General features: G+C 42.0%; 1 protein-coding gene across 4 annotated transcripts in view; it reads right to left on the bottom strand.

Moving 5' to 3' along the window:
• Nucleotides 1-20,136, bottom strand: part of KLHL13 (kelch like family member 13) — a 191,656-nt gene that overhangs the window by 77,433 nt on the left and 94,087 nt on the right. The window contains exon 3 of one of the 4 annotated variants that reach the window (XM_040628861.1): nucleotides 12,640-12,753. The exons of the other annotated variants lie outside the window; for them this stretch is intronic. The gene's annotated coding sequence lies outside the window, so the exon portion shown is untranslated. The remainder of the gene's footprint in view (nucleotides 1-12,639; nucleotides 12,754-20,136) is intronic. 4 annotated transcript variants of the gene reach the window in all.

The following is a 20,136-nucleotide window of genomic DNA, read 5'->3' as shown; positions in this document are numbered from 1 at the left end:
TTTTAGAAGCCCTCTTAATGTTTCAGAAAGTCTGGAATAAAGACTGACATGAAGTATAACATCTATTGGCAGCCGATCTGAAAGACTAAACTAGCCAAATTTGGACAGAAGCAAACATTTTTCCAGTAAATATATATGCGGCCTTGGAATGCTTTGTCATTTTCCAGTTTTTTGAAGCCTAAAGTTCAATTCTTTGCTGATAGACTGTTTTGGCCATAAAAACCTGAAAGCAAATGACACACATTACAAGCTTTCAGGGAACAGATGGCTAATGCTCTTCTAGGTTCGTTTACTACCAATTTTCTTATTTTCATACTGCTTGTAATTAATAGAAACATACAGATAGACGCACCGTCTCCTGAGCAGGGGATTTTGTTTTGGCGAAGTTCTGCCATGTATCTCACCCCTCTGGGCTAATCTATAGGACAATGACGAACGGACAGACTTCTGCTACTGCCTGGGGAAGGCAGCTCTCAAGCTAGAGAACACTATGGGGGCACTGCGGTGATGCTGTCACCCGTCAAATTGTGAGAACATCAAAGTAAGCTGGCAGGTGTTGGGGAGCTCTCAGCCCTAATTTAATGTATTTTACGTTATGTCATTTACGTTGCTATTAGCTTACAGAAAGTGACCGTTACTAAGCATTACCCTTATCTAACTTTTGCTTCCAAATAAGCAGTCTGGGCTCCTTTCCGGGTCTTCCCACAAGCACAATGCATTATTAAAGTCACAACTAAATCAAAGTCATAGGCTGATAGTATCTTTAGAAAGACCTTGGCAGAGACCTTACCCAAAATGTGAGCCTCAGTCTAAGGACCTCTTATGCCAAAGGTAGGCAGCAAGTCTTGTATTTCTTTTTTAGAACGATGAATTCGAAACAGCATCTCTTTAATGGCAATACTATTTCAAAGTCTACTTTTAAAATGCTATACACATAAAAAATTGTTATTTTTGAATTATAAGAAGCTACAATGGATTGAATTAATATTTGCCACGTTTTAGCATTAAGCGTCACCACGCAAATAACAATTATATTAATTTTTTCCTTAAAAATGCAAGAAAGTATCTTTAAATACAGCTTATTTTATATTCCTATTAATATTATTCCTTTCCTTTGTGTATTTAAGGAGAATCTGGTGTGCCACCTTCTGGTAGCTGAGTGAAATTATGTATCTCTACACAAGTCACTATTCTTTATTTTAACTTTTAAAAAATATATATATTTCTTAACCTGTATTACATTTAAGCTATATAGAGAGATACAGACACACATCTATACCACACTCTGAAATACAGCAGAATTTCCTCAGTGACTTTTAAAAAAAATCAAGCTTTATCCATGCTTCCTATGATTTTTGCATGGTTACCAATATGTCTCCTAAATTCTACAATACATATAAAATTGATTTTTGTATACCACTTCACAGGCACATATGAAAACAACAGGCTTGCTATTTTAATGAATAAGCAACAGCAGTAGATAAAGGAAAAGAAAGGTCTCTTACCAATAAGCCCATTTTTCTCTTAAGGTTTGAACTCTCATCATTTGTCATGTTCTTGTGGATCCCTCTCTCATCAAATTCTCTGGAGTTTTAAAGTTGAGAGCGGCGATGCACAGCTAGGCTCTGCTACACAGTAGCGCACCCTAGTGCACCTGCCTGGTATAGCACTTCGGTTGTAGCTCCCCAAAGCAGAAAACAGCCTCTCTGTATTCAAAAACCTATGCGTTGAGCACCTTCCCTTGGTAGCAAATTGTAGCCGGCGTGGCTGAACTATTTCTCTTTCTTATCTTAAGCGCAGATCAGATACGGAGATCAGAACCACAGGAATCTTGAGCTTAGTTCCAGTTAATTGAACAGGAACAGTGTTCATCTTTAGAGCAGAGGTGGGATGAGACAAATACTAGCATCAGGAGATCCGACGTAGAAAAAAACATGTTTACCTGAAAGTAGCCTGCTTTTTTTTTTCAAGGGTCACTGCCCTGTTATTGGTCACATTACCTTAAATCTTCATGACCTGTAACGCTTCCCTCTCTCGTGCCTCTAGTCGTTAAGTCCTATCATTCATTATCAATTTTACAGGTGTCTAATCCCTAGTGTTTGCGTTTTTTAAACAAACGAGCTACTTCCAAAAATACCTATGACTGGTCCCTCTGCACCTCCCATGTTCAATCTGTCAATCGCCTTGCTTCTGGATGAGCTCCCCTAAAATGCAACTGTACATGATGTAAATTAAATGTTCGATAAATATTTTATTCAGCCAATACTTAAGAATTTGCTACGTTTGGTAGGGAAACTGCTAGGTGATATGGATATAAAGGTGAACAAGACACAATCCCTTGCTCTCAGGGAGCTCTTATTTGAGTGAGAGAAGCAGACACGCACCCTGACAGCACAAAATATGGCATAGAAGCTTTACTAGTACATGCCTAGGATTCTACAGAGCAAAGATACAAATCAGAGGAGCAATAAAAATCGGGTTGGAACTGAGGTCGAGGAATGAGGCGTTCCCCAGGCAGACCCCAGAAGACGCAGTCTGTGCAGACACACAGAGATTTAAAGGCGTACAACGTGTCAGAAGGATTGAGAAAATCTGCAGTATTACTGGAAGGAGTATAGGTACATAGTGTTGAGGGGAGTGGATTTTAAGGTATACAGAGGGAGTGAAGAGGCTTGGATTTCATCCTAGGAGCTATGAGAAGCCATTTGTTGAATGAGTGGATCACTCGAGGAATTCATCAAGCAACAATGCCCAGCACTAAGCACTCATTACAAGCTGGCCAACCTAGTCTTGGAATCCACTGACGTAGGATCTCCTACCACCAACTGCCCATTCTCTAGCTCACAAGCTTGTTTTGTTCTTTGTTTCCCTTTGTTCCAGAGGTCCTCCTACATGCAATCTTTTTCCCTCTCCACTTTTCTGAACTCAGCTCATCCCTCTAGATCCAGCTCAAATTCCATTCTTTTCTGTGATGCCTCCCATGGTAATCTGAGTCTCCTCCGGTTTTTAAATATTCCTCTATTACACGGACCATGCATTCCTCCTACCATTGAGCAGACACTGTTTGAAAAACCTTTTGGACTCTTTGCCTATAAAGCCAAGCGAGCAGTGAGATGACACGAAGGCAAGTCAGAGCCCCAGGGTAAGTGGCCGAAGAAGCGCACCTCTCCAGACTTCACAGCATACGCTAATCTCGGTACCTTCTTTTACCACTCTCGAGCCTGAAAAGGAAAGGCTATGAACTGTGAAGTGAACTCCATCTGCATTGGGTAGCGACTATGCATTACCATGTAACGATGCTGGTTGTATACCTCACGGCTCCCGTTCGAAAATCCCAGAAAATTGATGAGAAAGGGATCCCAACAGTATAGCTTAATTATGGAGCTCTTTGAGGGGGAAAAAAAAAGAGCTGTAAGGAGGTTTGGGGCGGGGGGGGGAGGGGTCTGTACTTGTGTTTTACTACTTGCAGTAAACCGAGAGAATTTACCTGAAGGTGCATACGATAAACAAAAAGAATTCATGAAGACCACAGAAAGAGATGGGAGAGTGAGGGCAGGGCATTAGATTCGTAAGGTTTAGCACTGCATGAGGTTTAAGGGAGAAAATCCATGTGTAAGAAGGGGGGATGTTTAAAAAGGGCGATAATGGTGTTGGCTGGGAGATGAATCTAGGACAAGAAGTTTTACCAGAGAAACAAGTCCTGGGGTGTAAATGTTGAGTGTTCTCTCCCTGTGGAACCACACCCCATTATGCTCAGTGTCAAATACTCAGACAAGCTTTCGTTGATGTTGGCATTCAGCATTCAGCTTTGTCTCATCCTTTTTATGTATGCATAATCTCTTAGATTTATGCAATGATGCAAAAACCATGCTGCTTTCTTTTATGTAGACAATAAAAAAATCTTTTCATCTTATTCAACCATTTTATGTTAAAATGGGTTACGAGGATTCTGCCAATAATTTCGAAAAGCAGTTAATACTTGAAAATATTCTTTCAATGACTTAAAAATGCCCCAGATAAAAGCTGTCTACACCTTCTTTCTTGTTTATTGAGTGCAAAAAAACTGACCACTTTCCTTTCCATTAACTTATAAGGAAAAAATTCAAATACAGAAAAAAAAAGGAGAATGTGATTTTGGACATGGGCCACACTTTTCTCAAGAATTCTTCAAAAAAGGGCAGTACTTAGGGGACATAAAAATGATTTAATCCACTAGGTCCTCAGAAGAATGTTTTTAAACTATGTATCAATGGTATCATAGACTTTAAAACAAAAAAGAAAATAAGCCGGAGCATTTCCTCATTTAATTTTGGGGAAAACAGAACAATTGCCAGAGTATTTCCCTCAAGCCTGGCAGAAAAAAAGCAATCATCATTTTATATTATAGCTTGAACTAGGATAGGCATTTTATCCAAATTCACATGCACGTTCACATGCACTAGGTCATCTAGAAGAGGAGAAAAGAGGGGAAGAACCACCTCCTGGTAGTACACAGTAAATCTCTCAGGTTCTGAGTGATTTTGATGACAGGCTCTATATTAATCTAGTATAAATAATTCACTTACATCCCATTTAAAATAGCCTCATTGTGTTATCTCAGCCATAGCCATGCTGGACTCTCCTTTCTTCTGCTATATGTCAGATGGCTCAGAGCAGGAGGACTTAAGGGGTTTAGAGAGTTTTTAGTCATGCAGAAACATCCTTGGATGGCAGATTTTGAAAACCAGTGATCTAAACAGGGTTGGTCAGGGGTATTTATACTGGGAGCAATTGCTCATATTCCTACAGCCCGGAAGTTCACATTAGTCCTGATTCCAGGAGTCTTACCACTCAATCTAATGGGAAAGGTGGGGTCAAAGGGGAAGAAAAGCCCTTTCCTGTTACTAATAACTCTACCTGTACTGTCACTGGATTAGGAAAAATGGAAAAAAAAAAAAGCTGAAGCCCAGTTTCATAACTTCCCATTCCTACTGGAATGAATCACAACCTTTCTATATAACCCTGAAACGTAACAAAGTGCAGGTCGTTCCACTATATGGTTACACAAATGATTGAGGGTAATTCATGAGTAATTCAAACTACCTGATGGATATAAATTATTCAAGGTTGACTATGAAATATACCAACTCATATTTTACTAGCCTCAGTCTTTTTTTAAAAGATTTTATTTATTTATTTATTTATTTATTTATTTATTTATTTGAGAGAGAAAGCGAGAGAGTACGGGGAGGAGCAGAGGGAGAGGGACAAGCAGACTCCACGCTGAGCACGGTGCCCGATGTGGGGCTCAATTTCACAACCCTGAGATCATGACCTGAGCCAAGATCAAGAGTCAGACGCTTAAGCAACTGAGGCAGCCGGGCGCTCCAGCAGCCTAGGTCTGAGATCTATTACTCTTTCACAGCAACCGTGAGAATCTAACATGGGTGAAGATACACATGACAGGCCCTTGGCAAGAGGAAATCTTATCATGTTAGTGAAGAAATAAGCCAAATGACGTTCCACAGACAGAAGGACCGATGTAGGGAGTTAATGAGGAAGTAAGAATATTCCTCTTTGGCAACTTCCTTTCAACCTACTTTTTGTATCCGGATACTCCAAGAAGCATTTTACTTGTCTTAAGTGTCGGGTGACAGACAGCCTTAGCTGGCAGCATCCCAAATCATAAAGTATACTGTACCTTTTAATTTTTAAGAGTCTCATTTTCCTTTCCACCCAGACTCTGAGGTAGGCAATGCAGGTGGTAATATTCCCATTTGAAAAGTCCCATTTTAGTGAAGAAACCGAGTTATTAAATGGCTTGGCTCAAGTGACACAGCTGCTGAGAGAGCTGGAAAACAAGAATCCAGGCCCCCCGACACCTAATTTGGTGTCCATTAGTCACCCCTGTATTGTATTAATATTTATTTGAGGGAAGAAAACCCCGCAAATGGGACTCCTCAACACCACCATGGAGCTACTTTACGAGGAAGTCAGTAAAAAGCTGGAGGAAAAGAGGATGACCTCACGGGAGACCTAGGATGATATGTGATTAAAGCTGCAGAATCATCGACCTGTACCTTTGCCAGAAAGGCCCTCCCAGTGGCAGTTCTCAGAGCTCCCGTTATCCCTCCGTTGGCGTTTCTTGGCGGAGACCTCTAACATGCCATACGCCCTCGTGCCTCAGTGGTTTTTCCTAGGACACTCTCTCCACTTGGAATTCCTCGCTCTCCTTGTCTACCAAGCCGATTTCTAGTCGTACTTAAGTTTTCAAGTATATCTCCTTCCGTGACGCCTCCCCTCACATCCCTCGACAGCCTCCGTTGCTAGGTTTCCTAAATCCCCGTGACACTCCGAATATTACAGGTCCTGGCACTTTGGATTGTAACTGTTTCTATGCTGTAAACTAGACTATAAACTCCTGAGAGCTGCCTTTGGGCCCTCCTTATGTCTTATTCTACCCGTCTCGGTGCCTGTCACACAGGAGCCCAACTGTAGGAGGCAATTCTGGTGAAATCAAGTTTGACAGAGGTAGGTTTCCTCTCCTCCAAGACTAAGCTGTTTGGGGTGATAATGAAACAAGAAACCATGAGAGGGTCTTATCCACCTGAACTCAGTTCTGACTGGTACGAAATAAATGAAGGGCTACAATTTCAAACAGTATACCTAAATACCTGAACGGCTCCTTTTGACGTCTCTCTGATCGACCCGGTGTGTGCCTAGCAGGGTGCCCAGAAGAGCAGGAGTACAACAACTTGATGGTGGATGGATGGATGGATGGATGGATGGATGGGTGAATGGCTCAGGATGAGACCACTGAACTAAACCAAGCCAACGAGACGCTTAGCAAGATAGTACTGGTAAAACTAAAAACTGAAGAAAGGCATTTCACTGGTTCGCCACCTAGACCGGAACGCTGAAATATGAAGCAGCATCTCCTAAAACCAATAATGTCTACAGACTGCTAATTGAAAAGGATAGAAGCATCTTCTTGGGACTGTTAGATCCTCTTAAATTATTGCAGCCAGCGATGATGAAAAAGTAAGCCACAAAATCCAATTTTGACAATAACTGCTCCACTAGATTGAACCAAAAAATAAAATAGCGAGTGCAACCAAGCAAGCCACTGCACATCACCAATACCTAGTCACTCAAATGGCACAGCGAGCAGTCAAGAGTGAAATACACAAATGAGGCACCGGAGGGCCCAATGCTAACAAGCCCCTGGAACTTTCAAAATAGAGAAAAAAACATATTTGATGGAAAACCTATGACTCTTCTGTTCCAATATGAGAATTATAATTTAGGCTGAAGGAAAGGCCTCAAATCCTCTTCTCATGCCATTTCCTGGCCTTCCCATGTATGCAAACCAGCAGGGTAGAAATATCAAGGATATCAACATAGTGAGTAATAAAAAGAATAAAAGGCAATGGAGTTCCCCATAGGGAAGAGCATATTCACAACAAACTTTAGCATCTGCTGAGGGCTGGGTACAGGGGGTGGAGGCTTCTGCCCCTGCGACGGGCTAACTGACACAGATCATTAACCACTATCTTGGGGAGTGTTCCGGGGGACAAAGGCTGGAAGTTTTTATTTAAATGAAAGTAATGTGTTTTTATAAAAGGGAGCTGTGTTTTGCTAACACTGCACTTGAATTTTGCTGTTGGGACACAGAAACACAGTGTAGAGGTCCCTATGGGCTAGTTGGAAACACAAGAGTCCTGTAACAGTCTCTAGGATCCTGAATCAGAAAGGAAAGATCGGCTCAGAACCCACACAGGACAGTCAGATAGGCAGGGGTTCAGATGCTAACAGTTAATGGAAGAAGTCCCAGAACGATGAAAAAAAGTGTAGCAAAAAAGTAGGATTCTGTACTGACCACTCACACGAGAGCCAAGAGTGAATTCGACACCCTGTCATTACTAATCCAAAACTCAGGGGCGCCTGAGTGGCTCAGTTGTTAAGCGTCTGCCTTCGGCTCAGGGCGTGATCCTGGCATTCTGGGTTCGAGCCCCACATCAGGCTCCTCCGCTGGAAGCCTGTTTCTTCCTCTCCCACTCCCCCTGCTTGTGTTCCCTCTCTCTCTGGCTGTCTCTATCTCTGTCAAATAAATAAATAAAAAATCTTTGAAAAAAAAAAACCTCAGAATGAATGATGCCTTCCATATTGCTTGGATCCTCTCAACCCCCTATTCAAAAACCTTCTATGACTCCTTCCTTGTGTGGATGTATTTGTGGAGTCCACGTTCAAGGTCCCCTCCACCCCGGCTCTTCCTTGCTTATTTAAGCTTACTTTCCATTATGGGTTGTCCCAGATTTGCACACAACAGGAAAACACAAAATCCCTTTAGCCATGAACTGCCACGGGAGCTGTAATTTTTTTTTTTAAATGCAGCTTACAGTTGCTGTGGATTCAAGAGAGGAATAGACCAAAAATATATAGAGGAGGGATTAGAGCAGAAAGGGAAATTAGCAAAGGCTTTCCCTGTCCCAAAATACTTCCCCTTTAGTGCGAACTCTGCTCCAACAAACTTTCTCTCCCTTCCGATGTTTGCACCTTCACTTCTCTCATTGTTTGCTGTGTACTATTGCCAGAAATTCCATCAAGCATGCGTTCGTTTGAGCTAAAGAGAATCCTGTTAAAATGATAATGAGAGCTGCCAGGATAAGGTGTCTGTCAGTTATTCTCACATTGGTGTGAATGAGTTCAGTCAAGTTTCTTCAAATAGCAAAGAGCTGTTACCCTCAGGGAATGGGGAAAGGCTGGTGGTGAAAACCTTCTGGAGTCCTTGCAAACTTGAACTCGGGTGGGGTGCTCTATGAGGGAAGTTGGGTGGGGGAAGCTGGGGGGCTGGAGCAACTGTGTCCAGAGATAAAGAGAAACGGAGGTGTAGGTAAGCGTGCAGAGAGGGTTGGAGAAGAACGTCCTCCACCACTCCACGTCTTCCAGCCCAGAACCCGTCGAGCCTTTCCTGACCCCCTGCTCCCAGGCCCTGGAGCTCGGGCTACACTGGGACAGATCAGCTACTTAAGTAGGTTAAATACAATATTTTGGGCACGGCCAGAAACTTCACCGTCATGCAAACAAACAATCTGTAAATAAACCTTCAGAACACACACCGTTGTTAGGCTGGGAACTGCTTGTACCGCCCCTCGCCTCGCCCCTGCACACACACCCTAATGACGCTGCGCTCTTCTCTCTTTGGGAGATGCTACATGGTTTTGGTTTTTTATTTGATTACATCTATTCAACTCATAAAACACTCCCCCTGCTTAAATTATGGCTGTTCCTCTGTTCACACAAGTTCTGCCTGTTCCTTTTTATCTCTTTTTAAGATTTTAAGGAATCCCTACACCCAACATGGGGGTTGACCCCATAACCCCAAGATCATGCTCCACCCACTGAGCCAGCCAGGCGCCCCAAGTTCTGCGTGTTCTTAAGTTACAAATCAAGCTCTACCTTTTTAAAAAAAGATTTTATTTATTTATTTGAGCGAGAGAGACAGGGAGAGAGAGCACGAGCAGGGGAGGGATGGAGACAGAGGGAGAAGCAGACTCCCCACTGAACAGAGAGCCCCACACAGGGCTCGATCCTAGGTCCCTGGATCATGACGAGAGCCGAAGACAGATGCTTACCAGACTGAGCCACCCAGACGCCCCGCAAACTCTGCCTGTTGAAGCCTAATTTCATTTGTCTAACACCCACCAAACGCCCTTTTCTGAACTCTTGTGGCCCTTCACACACACTGTTCTTTGTTAGCCTTACGGGTATTCACCTCAGCTTGCAAAATCAACGCTGTAAGCTAGCTTTCCACAAGCAGGGGCCATTCATTCATCCACCCAATTAATAAGCATCTACTTCGTAACAAGGGTCGTATTTCAGCTGGAATTTCAAACCTGAGCATAAGCCCAGCTCCCCACCCCTCAAGGGTGCTCACAGCCCAGGGAATGATCGAGTACAGTCACAGTACTGTGTGAGATGCACCGCAGCAGAGGCGAGCTCAAGGTCATATGAACACACACCGAGAGCCTTACCTGGGCTCGCCCGGGAATCAGGGCAAGTGCCACAGAGGGGACACCTGAGCTGAGTGCTAAGCCTAGGCAAGAAGGTGTCAGGCAGTCAAGTGAGATAGAGGGAACGGTGGGGCGGCGGGCGGGGGGGGGGGAGGGGAGGCCAAACTAGTAGAGGCACAACTACAATCAACTGTAACAACATCAAGTCTTTAACTAAAGCAGTAGTAGTGGGGGGGGCGGTGGGTGATTCAAAAAGATTTGTAGCAGATGGAATGGACAGGAGATGACGACAGTGGCTGTGGGCCACGTAACATGGAACAAGTGGCATTCTAAATGCTTTACCCATTTACTCACTTCGCCGACTTACTCTTCACTGTGACTGTATACTGTAGGTACTATTAATATCTCCATTTTCCAGGGGCGCCTGGGTGGCTCAGGTCATGATCTCGGGTCCCGGGATTGAGCCCTGCATGAGGATCCCTGCTCCACAGGGAGTCGGCTTCTCCCTCTGCCCCTCCCCTCAACTCACGCACACATGCGCATGCTCTCTTTTTCTCTCTCAACTAAATAAATAAAATATTTTTTAAAAAATCTCCATTTTACAGAAGAGGAAACCAAGGCACAGAAAAGTCCAGTGACACGACTAAAGTTATACAGTGAGTAAATGCTGGGACTGGAATTCATCTGCAGGCAGTCTAGCTGCAGGGGCCACTACAAGCCCTCCACTCTGCTATCTTTAAATATGAGATTGTTGGGGAGAAGGGAGCCCAGGATGACCGCAAAGTTAATGAGAGGAAAGGCAGAGGCGCAGAGGGCCACAGTCGATGAAACTCGAATACTGAATACACTGTCAGTTGCATTTATTAATGACTTCTGTTCCTTGTTCCTAATGGCAAAAGCAAATCTCTCAGTTCATGTTCTCCAGATATATTCTAGCATTTTCTTCAGTGGGACTGGTCACCTTGTCTTGATCTCAGTCTGTTTGTTCTCGGTTTTAGCACTTGGCACATTTAGCCTCTTCCTAGAATTATTTATCAATATAGCTTATCTCCTTTATTAGGGTAAAAGTATCTAAGGCAAAAAACACGTCTTATTCACCTTTGATGAACAGCAGCCAGGACCCAGTATACGCTCAATAAAAATTAATTGGAATATATATATATATATATACATATATATATATATATATATTATCGATCCTAGGACCCTGGATCATGACCTGAGCTGAAGGCAGATGTTTAACCAACTGAGCAGTTATATATGAATATATATATAAAATATATAAATATATAATATATTATATATAATAAAAAATAAAATTAACATAGAATATAACATTTCTTAAAGTTTCCGATTCTTCAGACAGCTGTGAATTACTGTCATTTGTTGTATCTCAGTAACACCTTTATTTTTATCATTTTTTTTAAATCAGCCCTTTTAAATTTACATTTGTCTTCAAAGGAAAACTTTCTACCTATTACTGCAAATGGCAAACTGTTATAACTTACAATAATGAGAAGGCAGCTATAAAAATAGATGCGTGACTCCTGAGACGAGAAATGCTTGCACACAACTTAACACATCATCCTATTCCCCACACAGTGCCACACTTACCACACTCCGGGGCAGGTTTTCTTTCAATTGAAGTGAAATTCACATTACATAAAACTAACCTTTTTTTTTTTTTTTTTTTGAAGTAAGCTCTGTGCCCAACATGGGGCTTGAACTTATGATCTCGAGATCAAGAGTCGCATGCTCTACCAACCGAGCTGGCCAGGCGCCCTGAAAATTAACAATTTTAAGTTAAAGAATTCAGCGACGTCCAGTGCATTCCTAATGTTGGGCAATCGCTACCTCTATCTTGTCCCCAAGTATTTTCATGAGTCCCAAACAAAAACCAATATCCGTTAAGCAGTTGCTCCTTGTTCTCCCCTCCCCCACAGCCCCTGGCAACCGCCAACAGGTATTCTGTCTCTATGGATTTATCTGTTTTGATATTTCACATACACTCTGTGAGCCTTTGTGCCAAGCTTCTTCCACTGAGTGTCACGTGTCAGAGGTTTATCCACAGTGTGAATGCACCAGTACCTCATTCCTGTTTATGGCCACATATTCCACTGCAGGTGTACACACCGCGTTTTGTTTATTCATTCATCCACTGACGGACACCTGAGCTGTTTCCACCTGCTGGCTCCTGTGCTGCTGTGAAGAGGCACATACATGTATTTCTCTGACTACCTGTTTTCAATTCTTGGGGCATATACTGGGAAGTGGAATTTCTGGAACATATAATAACTATGTTTAACCTTTTGAGGAACCTCTGACGTGGGTTGCGTACAACACTCTGTGGGTTTCAAAATAACGCATGAGATTAGAAGGTCTCATGTTAGAATATGTGCCTCCACACATATGATGTGTGAGGCAAGAAGCTCATTCTCAGAGCACCTGGGTGGCTCAGTCGGTGAGGCGTCTGCCTTTGACTCAGGTCAGGATCTCAGGGTCCTGGGATCGAGCCCCACATCGGGCTCTCTGCTCAGCGGGGAGTCTGCTCCTCCCTCTCCCTCTGCCCCTCCCTCTGCTTATACTCTCTCTCGAATAAATAAATAAAATATTTTTTAAAATAGAAGCTCATTCTCATCATACTTACTAAAATACAAATTTCAAATTCCATCATATTGGTGTGATAGTTGTTTCCTCTGCAGTCAGTCCTTTTACATCAGTAGCAGATGGTTCAGGCAATTATTAAATGAGGTCTTCATATCTGGAGATACATGACCGATTTCATCAAAATCATGCCTGCGTTATTAGCATTTCCCTCACAGTCTGGCACCTTTACATTTTCAAAATTCCATTTTATCCACGGATCCGTGTTAGTTCAACAACAAAACAGGAGGAAAAAAAAAAACCCACCACCACAACAAAAAAAAGAGCACAGGCCTGATTCCAATTCACAATTACATATACTATAAATACTTGGTATTTAAAAGTTAGCATTTTCTGGATGTCAAGATTTGCTCTATCCCTAAAAAGACTGTAGCCACACATTCTCGGGCATGCCTGAGCACTGCACTAGTAATTCAGCTGGTCTGGAGAAGATGTTGTAACCTGCTCCAGTCTTGACTTCAGCAATAATATTCACGAAATGGGTTTGACACACCAGGCTTTTTTTTTCCTAATAGCATTTAAAAAAATAACAAAACTATTCCAGTTGCAAGTGTAGGTCTGCGTACTGCCAGTCATCTGCATACCCACAGCAGCACACACACTATACGTCAGAAAACACCGATCTGTTAGGGGCGATTTCTTAAGGCCGCACAGGCAACGCTCACATATTTTGTTTGCCAAATAAACAGGAAGTTTCTACCTCGTCTGCAAACTGACAAAGAAAGAATGCACAGCTCATCGGAAACAATTCAAAACTGGAGAAGGGGTTTCTAATGACTCTGAAGATGCAGAGCTCCTGACTTCCTAACAGACAGATGAATTTTCTTTGGTGGGCATCTCGCAGAAGCCAACCAGCGAAGACAAGCGCTTTCGGAAGGACTCAGAGTCACTTGCACTTTGCAACATCTTCCACTGGGAGATGCACTCATCCTGTGATTTCACAGAACACTTGGTATTCAAAGAGCACCCATCTCTAATTTAAATGGTATGCTACATTTCTTCCCGTAGTCAACCATGTCATCCCCCAGAATGTACTACGCCCACTGACATACTATCTACTGACAAACAAGAGAGAATAATTTTTAAACAAATCATTTCCCTATTTCAATATAGAGATTATAGAGAATATTTCTCTCTATCCTTGTTTCTAAGGTGAAAGCATTTGATCAATTTTTCAAATGCAGGTATCCAGGAATATATACAGAAATAGAATATACCTGAAATGCCGCAGTAAAAAAGTAAAATTTTCTATCATGAAGACTCTCGCTGCTACTGACTACTCACATAGAGGTGGAAGGGGTTTCTCAGTTCAAAACAAAACAAAACAAATGAACAAAAATCTGTCCTCGAGCCAAATATTTAAAAAATGAGTCCAAGACATAATAACATAATTTAAGATTATAAGAATAAATGTAAAGACTAAATATGATAATATATGTAAAGTGCCCAACACAAGGCCCATTGATATCACAGAAATTTATCAAAATGGCAGCTTTAGATCCTTCAAGATTAGGTGGCTCTCCTTGGAACTAAAACACAATCCTCAGGCCAAAATTAAATCATCATTGTCAGGGCTCCCATAATCCTATTTGCTCCCTAATTTTAGTGCCCAGCACATTCTGCCTCACATAATAAGTATATGTATTTCTATATCTGTACTATTAGGTTGTGCCCCTGAAGGCTCCTTACAGCTTTTAAAATAAGATGTAAACTAAAAATTCAACACATGGAAGCAAAAACTATTTAATAAATGCAAGTAATCACACCTTACTTTCGTATGATGCCCTACCAATTACAAAGCACTTTCATGTCCTAATTTCATTAACTCATGATCTTTCGTTATCTCTGCCTCAACAAGATAGAAATTGAGACCCAGGGAGGTCACATGATAGCTTATTAAAGACAAAGCTGAGATTAGAAAGAGCTGAATCAGGTGAATAGGGAGAGAAGGGGAGGAGAAGAGTAACAACAGATAAGAGTGAAGGCGGGGGCCATGGAGAGAGAGAAGGGAGAGGGAACCGCACAGGTGTACAAAGACTCCACGGGAAGAACATTTCAACTTTATGGTATTTTAAGATGCTTCCCTGAAGACTGTTTGAAATGCGTGGTCTTAATATTTTCAACTGCAGGTACAATGGTATCATTTCTTAAGAATCGCCTTGCAAGTGATGCATGGTGGCTCCTGGGGACCTTGAACCGCTTGTATCTGCCTAGGCCTCATCAGGAGAGAGAAACCAAACAGGAATTCGAACTGGGAGAGTTTCACATAAGGAATAATTAACTATGATGGGATTAGAATAACAGAAAGTTGGAGCGGTGAGCAATTGTCTAGTGATAAGTAAAGAAAATTCTTAAAAAAAAATACAGGAATCGTAGATCTCAGGAACAACTACTCTCCCTAAGGCTGAAATAGAGCACCCAAGGAAGAGATCCCTCCCACAGGGCTGAAATATAGTGTCTAAGTGTCCAAAGGAGTGCCCCGCACCCAGGCGGAGATCCAGACCTTATTTGGAGAGGGCAGAGCTGTGGCTCACTGAAGGGCAGAGAAGATGCTGCGGTGACCATCTTCTGGAACTGGCCAGAAACCCATCCTGTAGAACTTTCTGAAACTCACCCTTTAGAACATGCCAGAAATGCACCCTCTGGAAAGCGTCTTATCAGAAGTGCTCTGCTACAAAACTACCTACGGGCGCACTGGGAAAAGCTCCTGACCATTGGGTGAAGAAGTTAAGCACTAAAGAAGATGCTGGAGTTGTAGGAACAGTCTGCAAGCGAGCACACAGGAACCAGGAAGCAAAACCCTCTCCTCCTGATATGCCTTCCCAGCACCCTCCACTAATAAAACTTCAGTGCCAGGTGTAAAGAAAACAAATATTTAAAGGGCTCAGGTCCATGTTTCCAGAGCAGGCAAAAAGGATGAATGTGAAGCTGAATGGCAGGAAATCAGTAACTGGCACCTTGGCTAACAGAGAAATACTGTTTGTAAGCACGCAAGAGCCAAATTATAGCACAGCTGGGTATAATACTTGTTTTACCAAGTCCACACAATGGGCAGATGTGGTAGGATAAGAATTAAGTAGCTGTGTTCCTTTGATTCTATTACTTTCAGACTTCTTACCTAGGTAATATATCCCATTAGAATGCTAGAAAAGAGAACCTTTAAAGATCATATAGAATAAAGAGGTCAGATCACCTCTCCATCCAGAAGCCAGATTGGACAATGATACACAATGAACATGTGGTACGAAGGGTAATATATTGTAGTTACAGAATTACTCCACAAAATACCAGTTATACATGTTAGAGTGGTCTTTACTGTAAAAGTACTTTCATGGCTGCTAACTCATTTTAAACTTGCAAGACAGAAATTGTTAGCCCCATCTGACGGATAGGAACATAAACCACAAATGCCAAAAATTCATCAGTTAACCAAAGTTCACCTAGCTATTTGCTGTTGCCTTTCCCCAACACAGACCTATCCCTAGGGTCTGAAGTTCACTCATCTATTTGGCCTAACAGATGCATTCAATAAGATCTTTCAGGCTATAACCAATTCCTATCAGAGGATCCCAAGCTATCACTGGGAGTCATGGGTAGTTTTCTGCTACAAACTTCTCTCCCGCTCCAGTCTCCTAAAATTGCTACAAGATGAATTTAATTTCAACCTGCTTTGATTAGAAGTGTATTTGAGGAATCTTCCAGCATTCAAAGATGACATTATCACTGGATAGGGATGAGTATAAAAATAAAGCTATCCTCATTTCAATAGCTTTCAAGGGCGTGTCTTTCTATGCTTTTGGATTTTGCGGACCAGTGAAATTTCAAGAACATCTCGGGGTCCTACAAAGGGTAGCCAAATTTCTTTTGCAAAGTAAGAAAGTTTAAAAGGCAACTACAAATCCATGACCCCTTACCCACAATTTCAAAATCCAAACAATTGGAAATCAGATGGCCTTTTTTTTTTTCTTGCCTGTAATACATTTGGCAGCAAAACGTGAACTGACCTGAACTCATCTGGCAGTAAAGCCTGACCTGAACGAATGTGAGGCTATCCACAGGCTTTTTCTGTCTAACTTAGTATAAATATTCTTACATTTTGCTGCAGAAATATTACTGAAACTGATTATGGGGTGTCAATTCAGTCCTGCCTGGGGCTGTTTTCTTTTGGGGGGGCTGTTATATAATATACGATACCTGCATTTTATTACCTGTATAAAATTCAAAAAGAACCTAAATTCTGAAACATATCTTGCCTTAAGATTTTCAAATAATCAGAGTACACAACCTCTGATCACCATCATTTCATTAAAGGACGGGCAAGATGACTTTTTAACAATCAAAAAGTGAAGGGCATTCTCAGAAAAAAGGATGGTGCTTTATACTCAATAGATTTAGCTTCCTGGAAGAAAAAAAAATCACTAAATTGTTGCTTTTCTTTTCTTTCTTTTTTTTTAAATTTCCAACATGTAACAATAACCCCAACAAACCAGCTTCCATGTACTAAATGGCATCTGGGAACCACTGCTGTCGGAAGACATTCTACTCAGATGGCTCCACGCTCCAAAGAGGATCTTTGGACTTTTTCTGCAGTCGGGGGCAGAACTGAAATTCTGGGACAGGAACAAGTTAAGCCACGCTATGACTGCTGTAGCCCATAGACAAATGATACTTATGCAGCACAAATGCTAGTGGTCATGGGGAATCCATCCAACAAGAGAAGTTTCACAACTCTCCCACGTTGACCTACCTCTGGTCCAGATCTAACTGAAAAGGTTCTTTGATTTTTAAAGAACCAATGCAATTGAATGAACATGTATATATAAGAATAAATCGAGAGAATCTAAAGATGCATCCTGATTGTTAGAACACTGGGTACGCTAGAAGGAAAACCACCGGCGGTAGACAGCTTGTGGCATAGATACCGTCTGCCTTGCTCAGATGGCTTATTTCTGAGTACTACCTATTCCCTGGACAGTCTGACAAACTAACAACACCGAACTTCTTGGACATGTCGAATTCTATCCTAGTAGATGCTAGTGAATCAGGTGTCCTGTAGTTTCAGAGAGAATATTTAATCTCTCCCACAAGGGCCGCCATCTGCATCCATAGACAGGACAATAAATTATTCAGTTCAACAACATTTAATGAACTGCGTTAGACACAGGAAAGGGATGGCTTGATAGGAACATCTCATTTTCCTCATGGACTTCACAGTCCAGTTAGGAGAGACTACTAAAAAAAGTAATTATTACACCGTGTGCTATGTAATATGATAGATGTTCAGCCAAATGCTGGGGGATGGACTATCGTGCAATTCTGTTGGGGGGCAGGGAACAGAGGCCACAGACCCAGCAAGACCACAGGCACAGAAGAAGTTCTGAATAAACCTGGAGAGGCTTTCATCACAGAAAAGGCCATGGTAACTCTCTCATATGTATTTCAAAATGTAAATCCGACAAAGATCTAATGTCTTTGATGAGAGCAAATCGTATGCTCATGAAATATCAAGCACTCTTTTTCTCCCCGCACTGTTTGGCACCTATGCCTGGCTGGTGCTCTAAGCATGTGCTTCAGCTGCCTGTGGGGTAATCCAGCAGTATCACAGAGATATGAAAGGACGTGGTATATTTGGGGAGGACAAAAAAACAGGGTGCAGCAACAGCACGGGGTGCTGAATTGAGAAGTGGCAGGAAGTAGGGCCTGATGCGAAGGGCTCTCTATGCCATGCTAAGGAAATTAGACTTCTTGAACTCAGGACCCCAATCTTAAATAACCGGGGAAAGGTTACTATGTAACAGGTTTTTAAATAATCTCCGCTTTAGAATGATTATTATGAGAAAGCAGTAGCGATTCTACTAATTATCCCATACTTATCAGAAAACTCACCCTACTCCCAACTGCTTCTTTTTCAGACAGTTTATTCTATAATTAAGTAAAAGTGAAATCAGCAATAATAATAAACCAGTAAGCTACTTAATATTCATCTAAAGAAAAGTACTCAAGTTGAGAAGCAAACGTATCATCAAATATAATGAAGAAAATATGGATGCTGGCGGCAGGGAAGAACAACAGCAAGACCTAAGCGAGGTAACTAACCATCCAATGGGAGGGTAGTAATCATTAAAAATTATGTTTGTAAGGTAAAACGTGACAATGACTTAAAAGTCAAAATACAGAGAATGTCCACTCCCTTCCCCTTCCTGAAGAGTTTAGTCCGAAAGCCATTAGTTAGGGCAAAGCAAAGAAGGCATCCTGCCCTCCGTGAGGGGGTGGGGGGCAGATGAGGGGCCCTGCGGTATTGCTGGGGGCCCAACACGGTGAGTTGAACTCCAGACCAAATGAGGAGGGTATTCGTGCAGGGGGACGGCAGCCACAGCCAGGCAGGGACTGTCGCAGGCCAACATTTGAGGAGGGAAAGGGCAAGGATGCATCGGTAGGGTACTGACTACATACTACACTCAGGGGCATTGGTCAAATAATAAGACACAGGTTTGTTTCTCAATGTTGGAGATGAAGGGGTGAAAGCATGGAAAGGGAGGAATCTAGAATGAGCTCCACAGCGTTGGACTGAAATTTGAGGTATTGGTGAGAACTCATGGTTTTCAATATATAAAGATATTGAAATACAGATGTGTATGTATATATGTGTGTATAAATATATATACATACATTTCCTAGCTCTGTCCACTGAAAGGGCCTGGGGACAGCAATATGCCAATAGCAACGAACACACATTAGCACGCAGATTTCAGCTCTAGATGCCCTTCTCCATGGAAAGGAACCAGGATGGCCAATTCCAGGGCTAAGGCAGAGAAAGTCCACGATGAACCATAAGGCAAGGAAGTGCTCAGAAAGTAAAAGATAACTCAAAATGCAAGGAAGAATGACGGAAACATGACAAAAGGATGTAGAAACCAACCTGAATGGGCTCCTACTGGCCGAATCTGGGGCCATGTGGCATCAAAAGAAATAACAGATTCTAATTCTTTGATTAAATTGGGAACGTATGACTACAAACTGATAAAAATAAATAAATGAAATATTAAAAGTTTGCTGAGGAACAAGATATTTACAGAGCTTCAATATCTCCCAGTACCCCACCCCAAAATATCACTGATGAGAACAAGCTGAAAACATAATTTTACAGAGAAGAAGCTAACAGACACCACCTTAATCAACCTAACATCATCAATATGGCACAAATCAAAACCACGTGTCACCTGAGAGGATGCAATGAGAACACAGCATCATTACTGTGCAATTCCTGCCAAAGAATCAAAACCTGAGTATAATCATGAGACCAATGCAAACTGAAAAACATCCTACAAAATAACTGGCCTCTGTAGTCTTCAAAAGTGTTAAGGTCATGCAAATCGAGGAAAGACTGAGGAAGTGTTCCAGATGGAAGAAAACCGAAGAGACGTTACAATTGAATGCAATGCGTGACTCTGAACTGGAACTTTTTGCTATCAGGAACACT

The sequence above is a fragment of the Ursus maritimus genome (assembly GCF_017311325.1).
Source record: "Ursus maritimus isolate PB19 chromosome X unlocalized genomic scaffold, ASM1731132v1 scaffold_X1, whole genome shotgun sequence".
NCBI lineage: Eukaryota > Metazoa > Chordata > Mammalia > Carnivora > Ursidae > Ursus > Ursus maritimus.
This window is presented reverse-complemented; position numbering and strand designations above follow the sequence as displayed.